The 20,999-nt window shown below is 38.1% G+C and overlaps 1 protein-coding gene across 10 annotated transcripts in view; it reads left to right on the top strand.

Annotated features, from left to right (window-relative positions):
• Nucleotides 1-20,999, top strand: part of CaMKII (Calcium/calmodulin-dependent protein kinase II) — a 3,892,153-nt gene that overhangs the window by 456,706 nt on the left and 3,414,448 nt on the right. The window lies entirely within an intron of this gene.

The raw sequence follows: 20,999 nt of genomic DNA, 5'->3' as shown, positions 1-20,999 counted from the left end.
GTCTCCCTCACCCTCACTGGAGGGTGGCAGTAGGACCAATTTCGTGATTGGTCTGGTGGTTTGTCCCCTTGCCGTATCAAGTTCGACGACTCGAACTCGGTTATCGGGGCCATAATGGAGGTTGGCTATCCGACCTAGTCTCCATTCGTTGGGGGGCAGATTGTCCTCTTTAATGACGACTAAGTCCCCCTGTTTGAGATTCAATTGTGGATGCTTCCACTTAACGCGCTTCTGCAGTTCGGTGAGATACTCCGTTTTCCACCGCTTGCAGAAGGTTTGATGCAACACCTTAAGTTTTTCCCATCGATTGACGAGCGAAGCGCGATTCTCGCTGACGTCAATCTCGGGTGGCGCTAGTAGGTGGCCCCCGACTAGGAAGTGCCCGGGGGTAAGTGGCTCCAGGTTGGACGGGTCATTTGAAGACGGGCTTAGGGGTCGGGAGTTGAGACAGGATTCAATCCTGCACAGGAAGGTGCTAAACTCCTCTAGAGTAAATTTATGATCCGATGCGATCTTTTTGAAATGATTTTTGAAACTCTTGACTCCCGCTTCCCACAGCCCGCCCATGTGAGGAGCAGCGGCTGGTATGAAATGCCATGTCAGGGTTTGGTGGGCGTACTTCGAGAGGGTTTGGTCGCGCGCATCAACGAGGAATGCCTTGAACTCCGAGCGGAGAGCCCTCGACGCACCGACAAAGTTCGTCCCGTTGTCGGAGTAGAGGTTTTTCGGGCATCCTCGTCTGGCGACAAACCGACTAAACGCTGCTAGAAACGCGGCGGTGCTGAGGTCGCTAGTCGCCTCTAAGTGGATCGCCTTAGTTGCAAAACAGACGAATAGGCAGACGTAACCCTTTGACATGCGGCACCCTCGTCCGCTGTAAGACTTGATGTCAAACGGTCCTGCGAAATCCACCCCGGTGTTGGTAAATGCCTTGCTAAAGGTAGTGCGTTCCGTAGGGAGGGTTCCCATGAGTTGCGTTGGGGAACGTTTGCGGAATAGCGTACAGGCCTTGCAGTTGTGGATTATGGATCGGATCATGTTTTTGACCCGAGGTATCCAATACTGCGTGCGTAGGAGCCGCAGCATTAGTTGGTTTCCACCATGTATGGAAATGGTGTGGACAAACTGGACTAGGAGACGGGTGAGTCGGCAGGCGTAAGGGAGGATTATCGGGTGACGCTCGTCGGCGGGAACGTCTCTGGATGCGTTGAGACGACCCCCCACCCGAAGGACATTATCTTCGTCGATAAAGGGGTCTAGAGAGAGAATCTCGCTTTTGGTCGCGATGGGTTTCCTAGTTCTCAGAGAGCTTATTTCTTCGGCATAGTGGTTGGTTTGGGATATCCTGATGAGGCGGCTAGTCGTAGCCTTGATTTCGTCAGGCGAAATCTGGTGCGACTCTGCTTTAAAGGACGTTTTAGTTTTTGGATGGATTCTATTGACGAATCTTATAACGTAGGAGATTACCCGCAACGCCCTTGATAGATCGGAAAACCGATCAAGAATATCCTCGCTATTGTTGATGTTCGTTGCTACATGCACTTGCACTCGTTTTTCTTCGATGTTTGTGTGGTACTCCTGTTCGCCTAGAGATGGCCATTTCGCTTTGCCTTCTTGCAGCCAAGAAGGTCCCTGCCACCACAAAGAGTTGTCGACTAGGTCCGTGGCTGGAAGTCCTCTGCTGGCTAAGTCCGCTGGATTTGATGCGGACTCGACATGATGCCATGCTTTCGTTCCTACCTTCTCCACGATTTTCGTCACCCTGTGAGCTACAAATGTTGACCAGGAACACGGGGGTTTTCGAATCCATGCTAGGACGATGGTCGAGTCTGTCCATAGGTGCATGTTGAATGTGCCTAAGTTCAGGTTCTCCATCACAGCTTCCAAAGTTTCTGCCAGCAAGACGGCACCGCATAACTCCAATCGTGGTAATGAAATTGTTTTTACTGGTGCCACCCTCGTTTTTGCCATGAGTAGACTAACGTATGTCCTGTCGTTGATCTTGGCTCGCACGTAAACCGTAGCCGCGTAGGCTTTTTCTGACGCGTCACAGCAGCCGTGAATCTCTATATCGTTGGTTGGGGTGAAGTGAACCCACCGAGGTATACGAATCCGGTTGATGGCGGGGTACTCCTGCATAAAGGTTTGCCACCGATCTAGAGTGATTGTGGATACCGGTTCATCCCAATCCGTCCCTTCCAGCCAAATGTTCTGCATTAATATCTTAGCTACGATGATAGCTGGAGCAAGCCAGCCTAATGGGTCGAAGAGTTTGGCGATGGCAGATAGGATCGCCCTTTTTGTTAAGATGTCCTGGTTTTCGATTGGTTTCGCTATGAAATAGAAATAGTCGGAATGCGCGTTCCAACGGATGCCTAGGGTTTTTACCATGCTCGCGTCCTCGAATTCCAGAAAGTCTTCCGTAAGCATGTGAGGTTTGGGTATGCCCTGTAGTATCCTACTGCAGTTAGATGTCCACTTTCGCAGAGGGAATCCTGCTGACTTTAATGCAGCTGTGATTTCATCGCGGGCCGCGATTGCTGCCTCGATGCTATGTCCCCCTGCAAGGACGTCATCGACGTACATACTGTTTCGCAAGATATGCGCTGCGGTTGGCAGAGACGCCCCGACGTCATCAGCAAGTTGATGTAGGGTCCTGATCGCTAGATAGGGGGCACAGTTCACCCCAAAGGTTACCGTGTTGAGCTCAAACACGCTGACAGGGTCCTCTGCTTTGAGTCGAAAAACTATTCTTTGGTATTGGGTTTGATTTTCCTTTACCCAAATTTGCCTGTACATCTTCTCAATGTCGCTATTGAAGACGTACTTGTAGAATCTCCATCGGAGGAGCAGTATTGTTAAGTCGGATTGAAGTACTGGGCCGGTGTGTAGAACATCGTTCAGGCTTATGCCACTGGATGTCGGGCACGACGCGTTGAATACGACCCTTACTTTAGTCGGTGTACTTTCCTCTTTGATAACCGCATGATGCGGCAAGAAGTAGCAATCAGATGATTGTGGTGGTACTACGGTGTGCACTTTAGACATGTGCCCTAACGTGACGTATTCTGTCAGTACCCTATTGTATTCCATCTGTAGGGCCGGTGTCTTGGCTAGGCGCGTCTCGTTCCGATAGAACTGAGAGCAGACGCTCTTTAGAGATGGGCCCAAACAGACGGTTTTTGGGAAGCTTTGTTTGAATGGAAGGGCGACGGTATATCTTCCATCTGAATTCCTTTCCGTTGTGTTTTTATATAGTGCCTCCCAATAGGCATTATCTTCGGTCAGGGCCTTTTTTGTAGGTACGTTTTCAAGTTCCCAGAAAGCGGCTAGCTTCTTGTCTAGGCTAGTTTCATTGAAAAAAGATACCCGCGTATTGGTTGGGTGAGGTGCATCTGCACGACCGGTTAAAATCCAACCGAAGACAGTTTCTTGGGCGAGAAGCGTATTTAGAACGTTCTTCCGTATACCGTTTAGTATTATCTGCGGATAAATGTCGCCTCCAAGTATGAGATCGACTGGTTCATTAATGAAGAACCTCTTATCCGCCAGAATCAGATCAGGGAACGCTTGCCGAGTCGTTGCGCTCACTTGGCAAGTCGGAAGGTCCCCTGTTAATTGAGGCAGGACTAGGGCCACCGTATTGATGCTTACTAAGGGGTCTGTAAGCGAACCTAATGTAATCGCGCATGATTCCTTTACCTGTGCAGATGGCGTATTATTTATTCCTGACACTTGCACGTGCAGACGTTTGGATGGAAGGTTTATTCGCTTTTTTAGTCTTTCTGTTATGAAAGAGCATTCGGACCCAGAGTCTATCAGCGCTCTGGCAGAAAACTTCACTCCATTATAGTGTATATTGACACGTGCGGTTCCTAATAACACCCCTTTAGTGGTGTTAGCATGACACGAAGAGACGTTATTAGCATTATCTTGTCTTTTTTCAGACTCCATCCTTGCCCTAGCCTGTTGTGAGGTTGAAGGTGTATTTTCGGTGGTGTTTTGAGTCCACCTTTGAGGAGTTGTCTTTGGTTGTGCTGTCGGAAGATGGAGCAAGGTGTTGTGCCTTGCATGGCACGTGCTGCAATTAAATTGGCTAGTGCATCGTGTCACTGTGTGTCCACCCGACAGACAATTTAGACAGTAACTATTGTTTTTGACAAATTCGATTTTCCCTGACGTAGACAACCTACGGAATTTTTGGCAATTTCATAATTTGTGCTCCGTACTGTTGCACATCTTACATGCCGACTTTGGTACGCTTGCTTGGTAAACCCCAAGTTTCGTAGAATTTTCCCTAGAACTCGAATTCTGACTTTTGGGTGTTTTTGTTGTTTTATTACCCCTAAGATCGGAAACCGTCTCTAATGTCTGGAAGCGATTGGACAGGAATTTGTCCATATCCTCCCATTTCGGAATATCTGTTTTCCGTTGTACGGTCTGTTCCCAAAGAGCCAGTGTAGATTCAGGGAGTTTTGTGGAGCATAAGTAAGTTATAATTGCATCCCAATTTGTGATGTCAATATTATGACATTGTAATGCAGAAATGCAATTGTTGATCTCACGTTGCAATTTTTTAATTGATGTTCCACACTCCTGCTCGACTGCCGTCAGATTAAATAAAAGTTTTAATTGTGTGTTGACGAGGATACGTTTATTTTCGTACCTGTCGCTTAGATTTTTCCAGGCGGTTGCAAAACCCTCGTTTGTTAATGAGCACCTTCCCACTATTTCTTTTGCTTCCCCTTGCGTTTTTTGTTTTAAATAATATAATTTCTCGACATCTTTCAGATCAGTATGGTGGATGTATATCGCCGTGAACATATCTCTAAAGGCTGGCCAGGAAAGGTAGTCGCCTTTAAATACATCGGTGTCACAAGGCGGCAGCCGCATTTTATGTCCACGGCGCGAAGAGTCTTCATCCTTTGCTTCATCGTTCGCCGGCTGTGGGGTGATAGCTTCGGCTTTAGCCGCCACAGCAGACATGCATTGTAGGTTGCATGCGAAGCAACTTTTGTTCTTTCTTCTTAGGGAGCTGAGTTCCTCTTTGGACAGCTCAGGATTGCTGAGAAGACCTTCATATGTGGATTTGGTCTTCTTCCATAGTGCCTTTAGCTCCTCTTGCAGTAGTGCAAGGGTGTGCTTGTTCCGGGATTCGGCCGGGGCAGAGTTGAAATCTTGCTCAAACTCCACTATGGAATCAGCCAATCTAATATAAGTCTCCATTGCTTTAATTAATCTGAATATTTTGTTTCTTTGAAGGTGTCGAGCTTGAAGGCAAAAGACTTAGTGGCGTTGGTGTGTATTCAACCGCAGCAAAAATTATAAGAGTGTTTTGTTTTTTGTACGTAGCCCAGCTATCAATCCTGCTGTGATTGTGCTGTGTGAGTAAAAGCTTTAAGACCACACGAATTCTGGTCTGATTGAATGTGTTAACACAGATAGCAATCTTATGTGAATAGTGATAAGCAAAAAAATTAATCAAATGTAAATTTTGCCGTGAATGTAATGTGGCCAGTGATATGAACCACTTATAGAGATCCTCACGAGGATTATGTAAGCCACAGATAGAACTCCTGACGAGGATTTAATGTGTATACAGTGATATGGAAATAAACACAGATAGAAATCCTGACGAGGATTTAGTGTGTATAAAGTGATATAAATGTAGTGATATGCAGCACAGATAGAAATCCTGAAAGGTTCTAGTATGTGCAAAGTGATATTAAGCACAGATAGAAGTCCTGAAAGGATTTAATGTGTCTACAGTGATGTGCAATGCAGAGAAGAGAATCGTCTGCAAATATTTAATGTGTCTTAACAGGTGTGTTGGACACAGATAGAAATATTTTCCAAAAAAAAAATTTGGCGTGTTTAAAAAAAAAAAAACTAAAACGCAGATGGTAATCCCAATGTGGATATAGTGCAAAATGTGAACCACAGATAGAAATCCCAACGAGGATTTAATGTGTATGCAAAAAGTGTGATGTGAACGCTGATGAATATCCTCGAGTAGCCAACCAGGGTATCTTTCCCAACCAAAGGAAATAAATTTTGTATATTCAACTTGACGTGGAATACGTACAATTTAAAATATTTATTAAGAAAAAATGAGAAAAAATACAAGCTATATAATATAGTGATATAGTTTATTTGTGATCAAGCCACTAGCCACCCAACGCAGTGCTACTTTTTTGGCTTTTGGTGTTATTTCAGCTCGCAAACTGATTACTAAAGTGATTTCCGTGATAGATACGCCAAGGCTATCAACCAAGTGAAAATATGGTTCCTGACTAGGAACTTTTGTCAACGTATGTGACGACGAGGGGTATAATACAGTGCAGTGATGAGTGCGAAAAAAAAACTAAAGAAAATTCACCGACTGTCTGCCTTGAGCGGTGTCGAGTAACCCTTACCACTGGTGGGGGGAATTACCCGATCGTCAAAAGGCTATTGGTGTGTTTAAAAAACACGAAATTTAGCAATTTCACTTGCTTTGCCTTTATTATATCTAACACGGAATGCACTTTCCGTGCGTAAAATCACGCAACTAATAATAAAAAAAGGTTTTTGTGCAACCAAGCAACCACGTACGTACCTTAAGTTTTTATTTGATAAATTGATCGTTGGGCAGAGATGTGTTGATGTGATGGACTGATTAATGTGATGATGTGATGAACTGAGTAATGTGATGATGTGATGTTTCTAATGGATGCGATATATTATAATAATTTGATTGTGATGTTGTGTGATGAAGCTAATGGACTGTATGATATAATGGCTTGTATGTGATGCTGGATGGATGTGATGATTTTAATGTATGTGATATCGAAGATGTTTTTATTCGTTTTAGCTGTATGATGTGATGATTTGTGGCTGTATGTGTGCTCGCTTGTCTTGTGTTTTCGCTGGTTTTATGTTTATAGTACCTCTTCAAACTTTTATAATATTTATCCAAAATGTGAATTTCCAATAAGAATTTTTTTTGAAAAAAGGTGCTGATTTTGCTTCTCTCGGCGCGTAAGGACCAATGATTGCGGGGGGAATGTGGCACCCGTGTCGTGGGGCGCGATCGCACGCAAATAAAAGAAATAGAAAAGAGAAGAATTATTACCGATTCGTTACAATTTATTTATAAACAATAAATATTTTACAATAATGGTTTATACAAGTGAAGCACTCACAGACTTCCTGGACGTCAGGAAGTTTAATTAATTTCACAATATAAATAGCAATTCCGAGTGAATATGCCGTAGTGCAGTTAGGAAGAAATTAATCGAATTACCAAATGCACTTAACACGTTCAAATGTATGCCAGCGATTAATTGCAAATAGCAAGTTAAAAAAATTAAAATTTAAGTTATGTGATAATGGCTAGGAGCCAAAATTGTACAAAATAAATTCAAAAGGCAACTCAGATTTTTAACATTAATTATTTTCAAATCTTAATTCACTGACACTCGCACTGGATAAAATGGCTGATTTAAAAAAACTCACTTTTTTTCTTACTCACCTGGGGCTAGCTGCTGGCTCTTTGACGTTCCAAATAGAAAAAGAAAGATTTAAAAACGAAAAAGGTCCGCACCACCTGCCGATAGCTAACTTTCGTCGAGTTTTTCCCCTTTGAAGTTAGCGCTCGGCAGGGGTGGGCCGTTACCGGTAAATAATAATATTGCCAAAAAATGTGCATTAGGGTGGTAGCGAATATTTAGGCTGGTGGCCTAAACAAGTCCTCTAAAATTATTGGGGGAATGAATTCTTCACAATTCGACCTCTGTGAAATACATATGGCTTTGGTTTTTTTGCGTTAAGACTCAAATTATTACATTTAGCCCAAATAGAGATTGAGTGCAAATCATCATTGATTCTAGCTATCAAATCTTCACATAGTCCTGTTGGACGGGATAGATATACTTGTGCATCATCCGCATATAGGTGTATGGATACATTTTTACAGCAGTAGACCATATCATTAATAAAAATACTGAACAAAATCGGGCCCAAAATGGATCCCTGAGGTACCCCCGAATGCAATCTTCTTAGCTCAGAAGCCATATTTTTAGTCACAACCTTTTGCCAACGATTACTAAGGTAGTTTTTGAGCAGATTTACCGCGCTTTCAGAAAACCCAAAATACTTTTCAGGCTTGTGCAAAAGTATTGTATGGTCAACTTTGTCAAAAGCGTTGGAGAAGTCCAATAGAGTTAAAATAGTTAAATCACCTTTATCGAAGAACGGTCTAATATCATTAATTACTTTAAGCATAGCAGTTGCACAGCTGTGACCCTTTTTATATCCTGACTGGTTTTCGGCAAGAAGATTATTGTTGTATAGATAATCAACTATTTGCGTAACCATTAGCCTTTCCAAAACCTTTGACAATGAAGGAAGTATGCTAATTGGCCGAAAGTCTGATGGAATGGCACTCGAACGATTTTTAGAGATTGGATTAACTTTAGCTATTTTCCAGGAGTCCGGAAACGCCAAGGTAGTGATGGAAAAATTCAAAATGTGTGTTAGGGTTGAAAGTATGAATGGAATTATCAGCTTTATAAATTTTAAGCTTACGTTGTCTTCTCCAATGGCATTCGATTTAATTGAAAAAATACTTTTTAAAATATCATACTCAGTCACGGTTGAGAAGTCAAATGTTTTTTCTGTTGCAAGTAGTAAGCTTTCATTCAGTTTAAAATCTCTGCTGCTTTGGATAATGTTAAATTCTAAGAAGTAATCATTCATAGAGTTGGCATCTAAATTGCATTCTATACTAGTTTTACTCCCAATTCCAACAGACTTTAGATGGTTCCACAATACTTTGCCAGATAAGTTTACATCTAACTTGGTACGGTAGTGCTGCCTTTTAGAGTTTTTCGTGGTCAGATTAGCTTTGTTACGGGCAACGCGGTATGCTTCCCAGTTTTCGCGCGTTGGTGTACGTTTCCAACGTATGTATAGCTGGTTTCTCGTTTTTATACTTTGTAATACCACTCTTGTAAACCATGGAGGTTTTTATTGGAGACTTTGGCCATTCTTACAGGGATATATTTATCATAAAGATAATTTAAGCTTGAAGTGAAAAAGTCTAGTTTTTGCTTATATCTGGAAAGAACCAAGCTGTGTTCCAATCAAGGATGCCAGCCTCATATCTTAATGTATCAATATCAACAGATTTAAAATCCCTGTAATAAAATTGTTTGTGTACATCATTATTAAACTGTAAATCATACGCTAAAAACATCATATCATGATCTGATACTCCTGGAATGGAAAACTGATCAAAATGAAGTACGTTTGAACGATCAGACACACATATAATGTCAAGCAGACTTGATTTACAATTATGACCAAAGCGGGTGGGAAATTTATTTATTACTTCCAAACCAGCAGGAATCAGCCTGTCTGTTAAATCAATGGAACTGCTATCAATATTGAAATCCCCACATAACAAGACATGCTCATATTTGGGAGCTAACTCAGCAACTTCATTGAAAAGCCACTAAGATCAAATCTTCTACTAGGATTGTAAACACATACGATCAAACACTTCCTGCAAACATCTCCAATTTCTACCACCAAATACTCAACCGGATCATCACAACTTGATTTAAATATAATTTTTCGATTAATCCCGGATTTGCAGTAGATGCCGATTCCACCACCTTTCGCCCCGGTTTGCCTATCATTTCTTAATAGTTTATAGTCACTAGAGATATACGCCGCCGATAAACGCCGCCGCCGCCGCCGATTTTGGTCGTTTTTCGCACGCCGCCGCCGAATGTCAAAAATATCGGCGTGGCGGCGCGGCGTCCGGCGCATTACTATATTTTCTACTCGTTTAAGACTGTTTAGGCCATTTATTGTTCATGTCGAAAATTGGTCGGATATGGTCGAAAGTGGTATCAACGGATGCGCATCACTGCCAGTTATAAGAAACTAATTGCGAAATTTAACTCTTTATAACTATTCAAAAGTTATTTAAGATAACAGGCGCTTTCGATGTTAGCTTAACACGGATTGTGCATCACCCAATTCAGCAAGTTATTAAAATATACTAAAAGAAAAGTTATATAATAAATGCATATGCTCACTTTGCATTTTTGAAAAAATTATTAATGAAAAATTAATTCGAATAAAATGATCCAAGGCGAACTTGTTTTTAAATTGTCCTCAAGAATAAGCGAAATCAGTGATGCAAAATCCTTTAGTAGGTTCTAGGGGCATAAACACTAATTTGAAATAATTCTTACCTCATACTTAAGTTGAGGATATACATAAGTACTTATGAGAAGGGTTTGAAAAATCACTAAGTTTTGCATTCAAACATCTATTGTTTATTTGCGAAACTATACAATAGCGTCTGAAATGTTAATTTTGATTTTCACACTTCATCCTTCAAAACCCAAGTCTCCCGGTTTGACATTTCCTAAAGTTGGCTGCCCTATCCAAAACTAGTCCCTTGGAGTGAATCACATTGATTATAGCCTATTAACCAAGTTTAAATATCACCTACACGTTACGGCTCCTTTTACAATTGTGAATACGTAGGCACATATATCTACCAGGTGAGGCTTTGTCCTTCGCAAGAACACTCAAAGTGGTGAAGCAAAAGCTTTCCCAAGACAGTGGAACTAATGACCGTGTGTGATACTACCCTAACGTAGTGGACAGTCGAACTTGTCTGAAAACTGAAGCTACGCGGTCATCCATAATGAGCTCCTATATCGTAAGGCCGGAAAACAGTAGTTAACAACTTTCAACTTAAAATCCGTCGACTTTCATTCTAAATTTGATTTAACGAAGGCTACTGAAATCAATGTTGTGAACACAAACGTCTGCAGTCTTTGGTCTACATTTTAAAAATTGTATCCATCCACATGACATCCACTTAGACTGCTTATGATTTCGAGGGCGGCATCTTTGGCCAAATAGTCACTCCCTAACGTTTCAAGGTGTAGCTCGGTAGCATAGAGCGACAAAAGCATCCGTTGGAAAATCTTCGGAGCTACACCTAGAGCTTCTAGGAAAGTGACGTCGACGAAGGTATGAGTTCGAAGTCGCAGTCCTATAGCTTCTGTACTGGCATATGGTGCGAGGCTCAGGAGGCGTGGTAGCGACTGGTGGTAGGGATTCCTACTCTTCGCACATCGGAAATTGTAGCTCTTAAAAACAGCCGAAAAAACTGGAGGTGCCCTGTGCCACGATAGTCATGAGTATTAATAGACCATTAATAGACACCCTAAGTCGCCTTTATGCGTGACCGCCAAGGAGCGACAAATGATTTAAAGAAATTGTGTTCGCGACGATTATTAGGAGTTAACCCTAGGTGAAACTACGCTTTGCACGAGATATACAGGCAAATGTGTAACTATTTTATGTATCTCTATTTCTTTTCAGTAGACACAGCAGTACGAATTCCAAAGACCGGGGTTAGGTTCGAAGCCTCTCTGGAGCAAGCGAACGAGGGACAATCCCTTCGCAAGGAGCTACTCCTGAAAATTTTTGAACGGTCTGCGAAATTTTGATGCAAAAACCCCGGATCTTTCCGAAATGCCAACACGTTGATTTCCTTAAATACATATAAACAAAACCTTTTCTAAATATTATTTTTTTAAATAGAAAAATCAAGTTTTTAAGGTAAGAACACCGGCGTACGCCGGCGCCGCGGATAAAGTGATCGGCGTAAACCTCTAATAGTCACGCAGTACACAAGTATTATCACATACGGACTCACTAAACCATGTTTCCGTTATGCATACACCATCAATATAAAGGCCCTGCAAAATATAATTAATGTAATCAACTTTTTGATTATTAAAGCTTCTAGCATTAAAGAAGCATAATTGTAACCCTGTATACTTCCTACTAACAAGCTTCAAGAGAAAATTTAAACATCTTTTGTCAGCAGTAAAACTCACATCTGCGTTAAACGTGCTGAGATCCAAAATCGGCGCAATTAATTTGGAAGTTTACAGTGGCAGTAATTGAGTAATAGAGAAAAATAAACAATATAAAAGCAAAAGAAGAAATATATAGGGAAAATAGGGAGAAAATGAAGAGAATATAATAAATATGTCAACATTGTTTGTCTTAATTTTTATGTAATTTGACTTGACTGGCTGACAAGTGCATCAACGCTCTCTTTGCTGTCCATAAAAACTGCCTCTTTTCCGTGATGCACTCTCACATAGACTCTCCCTCTAATGCTAAATGCCGAAGAAATGAGTTTTTGATGTTTCAGTTGAGTTGCCTAATGCATTAGAGCTCTATTTGCTTTTGTCAAACTTTCATGTATGTAGAAATTACCCTCACCGCCTTGACCAATATCAGATAGCATCATTGATCTCTTTTTGTGTTTACAAAAGCAGCGAATGCTTTAAGAAGCTCTCGCCTATCATATTGGCAATTGAATTTAAACAGTATTGGCGCTCAGCGCGCTTGGCTTTTTTTTGTCGCATACGAAAACACTCACGTACACTAGTCATGGCAAAACCAATTGCCCAGCATACATCACCAAACATCTCACTCAAGTTTTCTTCATTACATTTTGGTATGCCATTTATAATGAGATCTGTTGACACCGCCGCACTATCAAACTGCTCAATTGTTTTTCGCGCCTTTTCTGCTTCCGCTTTGAGCGATAAAAGCTCAGATTGCATGCCATCGACTGCTGTTTATCTCAAGCTCTCAATAGCAGTGACTCTATTTTCAATCACTTCTATTCTTTTCTTCGTACTAGACAACTCACCAGCTGTTTGACTCAACCGCTGCATAAATCTTTCTTCCAAACCACTCATGGAGTCGTTTAGCCGTCTGATTATATTCTCCTCGTGTTTATTGAGTCTTTCTTCCAGCAATTTCATAAATTCAGCGCTTCGCGTGCCCGACATTTGTTCAAACAAATATATATACATATATATATATATGTAATTAAATTTACAGAAAAATATAAAATATTGAACGATAAACAATCGGTGGCCCCTCTTAAAAACTTTTAAAATGTTCAACGCGGTTTTATGAAGCTTAAAGTTGTGATTTCTACACTCTTTGCATTCTATCACTGCACACATATGTTTATAGCAGAAGATTCACAGTGAAAACAGATCATCGACCCTTAACATATTTATTTTCAATGAAAAACCCTTCATCAAAATTAACTAGAATCAGGTTAGATTTGGAAGAGTATGACTTTGGGGTGGAGTACATAGCTGGAAAAGAAAGTTACGTGGCAGACGCTCTGTCACGAATACTTACTTTCTTACTTACTTACCTAATTGGCCGTCCAACAAGGCGCGCCAGTCGCTCCTTCGCTCCGCCAACCGGCGCCAATTGGTAACACCAAGGGAGTTTAAATAGTTTTCCACCTGGTCCTTCCAACGGAGTGGGGCCGCCCTCTATCTCTGCTTCCATAGGCGGGTTCCGATAGAAACACTTTCTTGGCCGGAGCATCATCTTTAATTCGCATAACATGGCCTAGCCAGCGCAGCCGCTGCGTTTTAATTCGCCCGTTTCGTTTAAATAGTCCGTACAGCTCATCATTAAATCTTCTTCCGTACTCGCCATCGCCAACGCGTAGAGCTCCATGAATCTTTCGAAGAACTTTTCTCTCGAACACTGCCAAAGCCGCCTCATCTGCTGATGTCATGGTCCATGCTTCTGCCCCATATAGCAGGACGGGTACGGTAAGTGACTTGTAGAGTATGATTTTCGTTCGCTGAGATTTGACTTTACTTTTCAATTGCCTACCTAGTCCAAAGTAGCATTTATTGGAAAAATTGATTCTTCGCTGGATTTCAGTGCTGATGTTGTTGCTTGTGTTGTTGTAGTCTGTAACGAATAGATATCAATGATTTGAAAGAAATGTTAGTACAGGCATGTAAAATAATGAAAGTTACGACAAGATCGGAAACTAAAAAGAATTCCAGTAATAACAATAATAAAAATGAAGAGAAGAAAAGTCACAAAGAGAACTCTATAGTAAATGAAGCGCGTAATAAATGTGAAGTAAAAAAACTAGTCCAGCTCGTTTTCGATCCTCCAAAATTATATTTCAAAAAAGGAAAGACAATTTGTAGTGAAATAAATATTGATAATCAAATTGTTGAGGCGAAAATTGACCTAGATCAATTCTTTACCAGGCTTATCAAAGAAGCCGGCAATTTAGAAATAAATAAAATGCAGCTGTCTTTAGGAGACAAATTGTTTTAGTATACTCGAGTAAACATATATAAAGAGATTGGTCCCAAAGTTCTCAGAAATTTAACTATTGCATTAACTCCGGAGGTTGTGCATGTGACGGAAAATGATGAAATTAAAAAGATTCTTCAAAAATATCACGATGATCCTGTAAATGGTGGCCACCCAGGAATCAATCGTACAACTAATAAAATTAGACAAAAATATTACTGGAAAAATATGAAAAATGATATAGGAAAATATATAAAGAAATGATTTTGACTGAAACACCACCGAAGGCGTTCGAAATAGTACAAAAGATACAATTGGACCATTACCGAGATCATTAAATGGAAATGAATACGCTGTTACTTTGATATGTGATTTGACTGAATACCTAGTTGCAATTCCTATACAGAGCAAACATGCAAAAACAGTAACCAGAGACATATTCGAAAATTTCATCTTAATTTATGGAAGTATGAAAAAAATAATAACGGATATGGGATCTGAATATAAAAATAGCTTGTATGAGTAACTATTTAAGCTTCTCAATATTGAGCACAAAACATCTACGCCGTACAAAACTTTAGGGACTCTTGAGCGTAGCCATAGAACTTTCAATGTATATGTGCGTTCTTACATATCCATTAGCAAAGATGATTGGGATGAGTATCTTAAATATTTTGCATATTGTTACAATACAACCCCATCTACAGTTCATTGTTATTGCCCGTTCGAGCTAGTTTTTGGAAAATAATCCCAGACTTACGAATTTTTTACAAGAAAATACGGTAAGCCCATTATACAATTATGAGGCTTACGATAAAGAAATTAAATAATGGTTACAAATAGCACAGGATATAGCCTCTAAATTAGTAAAAGATTATTTATGATAAAAATATTCACTATAAGGAAATAAATATAGGAGATTCAGTGTTAGTTGAAAATGAAGCAGGCCATAAGTTAGATAGTAGATATAAAGGGCCCTATAAGGTAGAAAATATCGATAGAAATAATAATTTTATTCTAATACCCTATAAGGTAGAAAATAAAGATAAAAATAATAATTTTACTCTAATACCCTATAAGGTAGAAAGCATAGATAGAAATTATAATAATTACGCTTTAAGAAATGAAAATAAGAAAATTATAATACACAAAAATATACTTAAATTACTTAATTAAAAATATCTTATCTCGACTTAAATGTTCACTTTACTTTGCATGTCTAAGTTGTTTAGTCTGTAACTAAGAATTTGCTGACACCGCGTGTTCCTCTACTCCAACATTTTCACACGCTTTCAGCAAGTGCATTGAAGCAACTTATGAATGTGTGTACGAATGTGTATCCATACGCTTGGCTACATGACTTTTGTTATTTTGTTAGACTTAGTAAGATTTAGAGTAAATATGTATATGTTTATGTAGTAACTAAGTAGCGCATAAGAATGATGTATAAATACGCTGAAGTTTTTATTAATAAAGAAGATTAGGTATTCGGCACTCAAGGGTGCCACCTTCTGAAATAATCTTGTTTAATCATTTAGGGGTATTCGGCTTTTAATGGTGCCTCCACCCAAATCAATAAATTAATCTATTTTACACTGCTTGCAATGTGTCCCCACATGACACCAACCATCTCTTTAATTGTAATGTGAAACCAACGCCTCTAACACCCCTCACATTATGGTCCACCCCTGTTGAAACAGCAAGTTTCCTTGGACTCCCGTTTGAGGATATTGATTACAATTTGTGATCGGTCGCACCTATTGAATGGGGCGAAGCACTGCTACAACAACAACAACAACATCAGGCCGGCGGCAGTAATGGGTAACAGCCGTTAACGTATGTATGTAACCATTCATATTTTTTAATTATATGAAACAAAATTTTCTAAAATAGAATTTTCTAAATAATTTTTCTAAGGTTTTTTCTAATCGATAAATTTTTATCAATTCTTTCAAAAATTTATATGTATAATATATTTACACAATAAATACCTTTTTATCAATCTACTTTCACATATCCAAACATTTAATCCCATAAATATGTATCCTAAAAATTCAAAATATATTACTAAAAATAATACTAAAGATAATAAAAAAATATAAATAATTTTTTTTTTTATTTTTCTAACTTTAAATACATTAAGGCAGTTCAGAGTTTTGTGCATTTGATAACAACCTATGAGTTGTACGCAATTCATTTAAAAACATTTAAAAAAAAAATGTAACTTTGGGTTTACCATTTGCTAGACCATTTGCACAAAGTCCTGAACTCCCCTACTTTTGACATGCTATAAAATGAATTTTTTGCCTTTATACATAAAACACGTGAATTTAATATGAAAAAATTAAAATATTTTAATTGATATCAATTTTTAAACAAAGCATCTCGTTTTTATTAGAAATTATACGAACAGTTTGGAAATTTCATTAATAGCGGTGCGACTGCGATATAATAGAAAATTTTTTTGACCGAAAGCGGTGCGTCCGCGGTATAACATAAAGGCTTTTTGAAACAACACAGCGTTTTTGATATAAAGCGGTTCGTCCGCGATACAAAATACGTTTTCCATACTCTCGGTATAAAGAGGTGCGGTCATAAACATCGCCGTATATTCGGAAAAATTTTGGTTAGGCTTGTAAAACAAGTGCGGTTTTTTTATACTTTTTTCCAGTAGTCCGGAAAAAAAATATACCGCCTGTTCCGGTTTTCCCTAAATAAATTTCGATTTAAAAAACCGGAACACGCTTGCCTATTTGCTTTTGTAAACTCCTTTCTGGGGAGCGAGAAACCATATACCAAGTGTCTTTTTAGGAAAGCCTGTCCATTGGTTAGCTAGCGGGGCTAACCTAGTCAGTAAGTCCGACTAAGTTCGGCACGGAAGGGGGGTAGGCATTCTCTAGTCTATAATTTAGAGAAAATCCGCAGACCGGATGTTCCCTTGTTTTGAAAAAAAAAATTATATAATTATATATTTACCTTTACCAGATTTACCATTTTATAAATATTACACCAAACGTGACAAATATTAACCGGAATAAAATCTCGGATTTACAAAATATTTACCTGAGTTACAAAAAAACTTCCGATCTCACAAATCAGTAGGCCGATATAACAACAAAAATTGTTAAAAAAAAACTTCCTTTAAAATAATTATTTTCATTAAAAATGCCCTATTTTCAAACACATGTCCGATTCTGGGGGCAATTCCAGTGCGATAAATCAAGCACTAAAGGAAGGTGTTCACTAGATCGTCAAGAAGATTTTTTAGGATTTAATAACTCAGATATCGTAGCAAGCAATAATTCAAATTTTCAGTCAGTAACTTATATTATACATTCTCAGCTCGTCTACTAAATCAGACAACTTACTAACTTGTACTTGCAATCAGAAACTGACTTTTCCAATCCTCATTATACATCAAATCCTTCAATGCCTTCATTCAATAAATAACTCTTCAAATTGCCAATATTCAAATAATTCCTCAAATTTACAATTGAATAACAATATTTTAATCATGGCAACCCCAGAACAGAAAAAGTCGTTCATTACCACTTGCGCTTCAATTATTAGAGAAAACTACAGCGGCAATCCGCTGGCAATAGAATCTTTTATAGATAAAATAAATTTAATTGAAGACTTATCAGATCGAAATTGAAATAGTACTTTTATGTACACGCCAGAATAGGTCTAACTTGCAATACATAAACAAATGAATTTCACTTTCGAACACACACGAATTACTCATAGCGGCATAACTAAGTTACATTGAACCCAGCGGGGAGCCATATCCATTTACAGTTGTTTAACCCGTAAACATAACTAAATGACAACGTCAGTTTGCCGGTGCGACTGACAAAACATTATTACAAAGTTAGGTAATAAGAATATTGTACTGAATATGTATATAGAAATAGAATGTAGTTATTTTTAGTGTGTAAGTATTGTACAAATATATTGTAATAGTATTGTAAGTAGAATTCCTATAAAAGGGAAAGAATTTTGTTAATAAAGAAGAATTATAAATCTGATGTCTGCGCCAACAAAATCATTTTGTTTTAAATCTAAAAGCATACATTTTACATGGCGATCCTGCCATTCTAGATCAATACTTGGCAAAACTGCTAAAGATCTAGCTGGTCAAAGGAACCCGTCAGATCGCGACAATCAACTTTCTCGCGTCGCGTTTAATAAAACAAGTAGGACTCCCCTTCGATCCTACCAACTCAAAAAAAAAGCACACACAAATGAGATTAGATTTTTTGGCAAAGGATATGAAGGAAGTCACCACAGGAAAAATCGAGTACTACCCAAAATAAAAATCACTATGATGCATAGCAGCAAGCAAGCATAAAAGAAGTGGCATACGAATAAGGATTGATGACCAACAACAACATAAATTTATAGCAAGCGGGCATAGACGAAGTGGAATAAAATATAGCAGTAAAAAAAAACAGAACGGGCAATATCTTCACAATTGATGTCAGTTGGCGGCGTAACAGCAGAACGAGCAACCACATAAGTTTAAAATTTAGAATAACTTGAGCGGCCCTGTGACGCTTAACCATTGGCTAATTTTTGCCTAGAATTTTTTTTTTTTACAATAGGAGATATTAGAAATAATGTAAACAAAAAATATATATGTAAAATATATATGTATACGTAAAGTAAATAAAAATTCAATATTTAAGTAAATTGGAATGCTTAGGGCACACAAAGGAGAAATTCTATAAGACATTTTTTAAATTTTAAAAATAAAATTACTCTGTTAGTAATAAATAAAAATGCAAAGAGATTTCTCAGACTTTCCTCTTCACTGGTGGGACGAGTATACCCTACACACTAGGGACCTACAAAAGGAATTAGAAAGATTAAAGAAATTGTGGAAAATAATAGGAATGGAAAGGGAACCAACAATAGAAGACATAATAAACCCCACAACCAGGAGGAAGGAGGAGGAAATAATGCGAATGCTTAGAAGTGTGTTTCCCGAAAACGCCAAATGTTAAGTTATAATAGCATCTAAAATTTTTTTTACTACGAATAGATGAAAATATTTTATTTTATTTTATATATATATTTTTTTGAAATAAAAATTTTTTTTTACCCTAAATAAAAATATCTTAAGAAATATTCTAGAACAAAAATTCTTAAAATAAAAAGTCATAAATAAAACAAAATATCTAACATTTTATTAAAATTAGAGAAGTTTAAAATGTCTTGGTGGTCAAATATTGCGCAAGGCATCATGATAGTGATAGCCGGATACGAACTAGTGAAAGAAAGCTCTGAAACAACAGAGAACAAGATAACCAGGTATGAGCTACCAACTAAGGTAGATACAGAAAATATTCCGAACATTCCAGATGTTTGGTCAGCAGTTACAATTTGCGCATTCATGCTATTGATCGTCACAATAGATATGACGCTAAAAAGCTATATGAAATTCAAATATAGGCAACAAAAACCCGTTCAATCTCGTATCTAAGGAACTCTATTGTTAGTACCAAACCCAAAGCTGAGGAAGAGCAATAAACACTTCAAGTAAATTTCAAAATGTAGCAATCGATAGCAAGGCAGCTTCGAAAGCCCTGCCTAAATTTAATAGCAAATAAAAAATGTTAATGCTTCCGTTGAATGCTCCTGAAAAAGGTGGTCATGAAGCAATAGAAAATTCTAGGACAGTGAAAATAGGCTAAAACTAAGAACGAAAAAAAATATATATACAAAAATGTTACAACCAGCCAATAATAACAACACAAATGAAGAAAAAGTCACAAAGAGAACATATAAAAATATATGAAAAGCGCTATATAAATTTGCAGCAATAAGACATGTCGCGCTCCTAAAATCGTAGCGTAAGAAATACAAGAAACCTGATTGTAGATGATAAAATTGACTTAGGACAATTACTTATCAGGCTGTACACACGTTGTACAAATGCCGCCAATCCAGGACTTGAAATTTTTAAGGAAAACACAGTTTTCCTGAGGGACAAATTGGTGAAAAATAATTGAATATTTACTCGAGTAGGCAAATTTAAAATAATAATTGATATCCAAGTTCTCTAAGATCAAATAATTGCATTAACCAAAGAGGTTGTGCTTGTGATAATCCCGGTATAAAAATAAAAATAATTCTTCATAAAAGTCATGACGATTCTGTCTTGGTGGCCGCCGCAGAAATCGCATGACAAATAAGATCAAATAAATTGCTGGAAAAATAAGAGAAATAAATCAAAAGTTAGAATAATTTTTGCGCCCACTGTACCTTTCTTCCACTAACCAGCTAAACTACTAGAGCAAATATAAATTACCTCGCTCTTCCACCAACTACAGATACTAAATTTTCCGGATAATTAGCTATACAATTTTTTATTGGTTCTAAGTTTAATGTAACCCTAATAAAATGATATAACAATGAAAAGCTGTTATTTAGTGGAAATAATTAAAGAAATATTATATAAGTAATGAGGTGTTTCAGTTATAAAACCTCGCTTTTAGAAAGATCTTAATTTTAGGAAAAATATTTTTTTACTTTAACTCCCGTAAAATAGAATAGAAAATAGTAATAGGAAAATATTTTACTTCTCAACCCCCAGTAGAATAGGAAATAGTAGTAGGAAAATATCTTTTACGCTAAATAGAGTTGAATAGTAGTAAAAAATATTCTTACTTCCATTCCCCAATAGACTAGAAAATGGTAATAAGCAAATACCAATACAAAAAAAAATCTACTATTAACTCACAGAATTTAACAGTAACCAGTTTCTACCACAGTATTCCAATTTACTCATCAATAAAACGTAAACACATAAA

This window comes from Eurosta solidaginis, chromosome X (genome assembly GCF_040869045.1).
Source record: "Eurosta solidaginis isolate ZX-2024a chromosome X, ASM4086904v1, whole genome shotgun sequence".
Lineage (NCBI taxonomy): Eukaryota > Metazoa > Arthropoda > Insecta > Diptera > Tephritidae > Eurosta > Eurosta solidaginis.
This window is presented reverse-complemented; position numbering and strand designations above follow the sequence as displayed.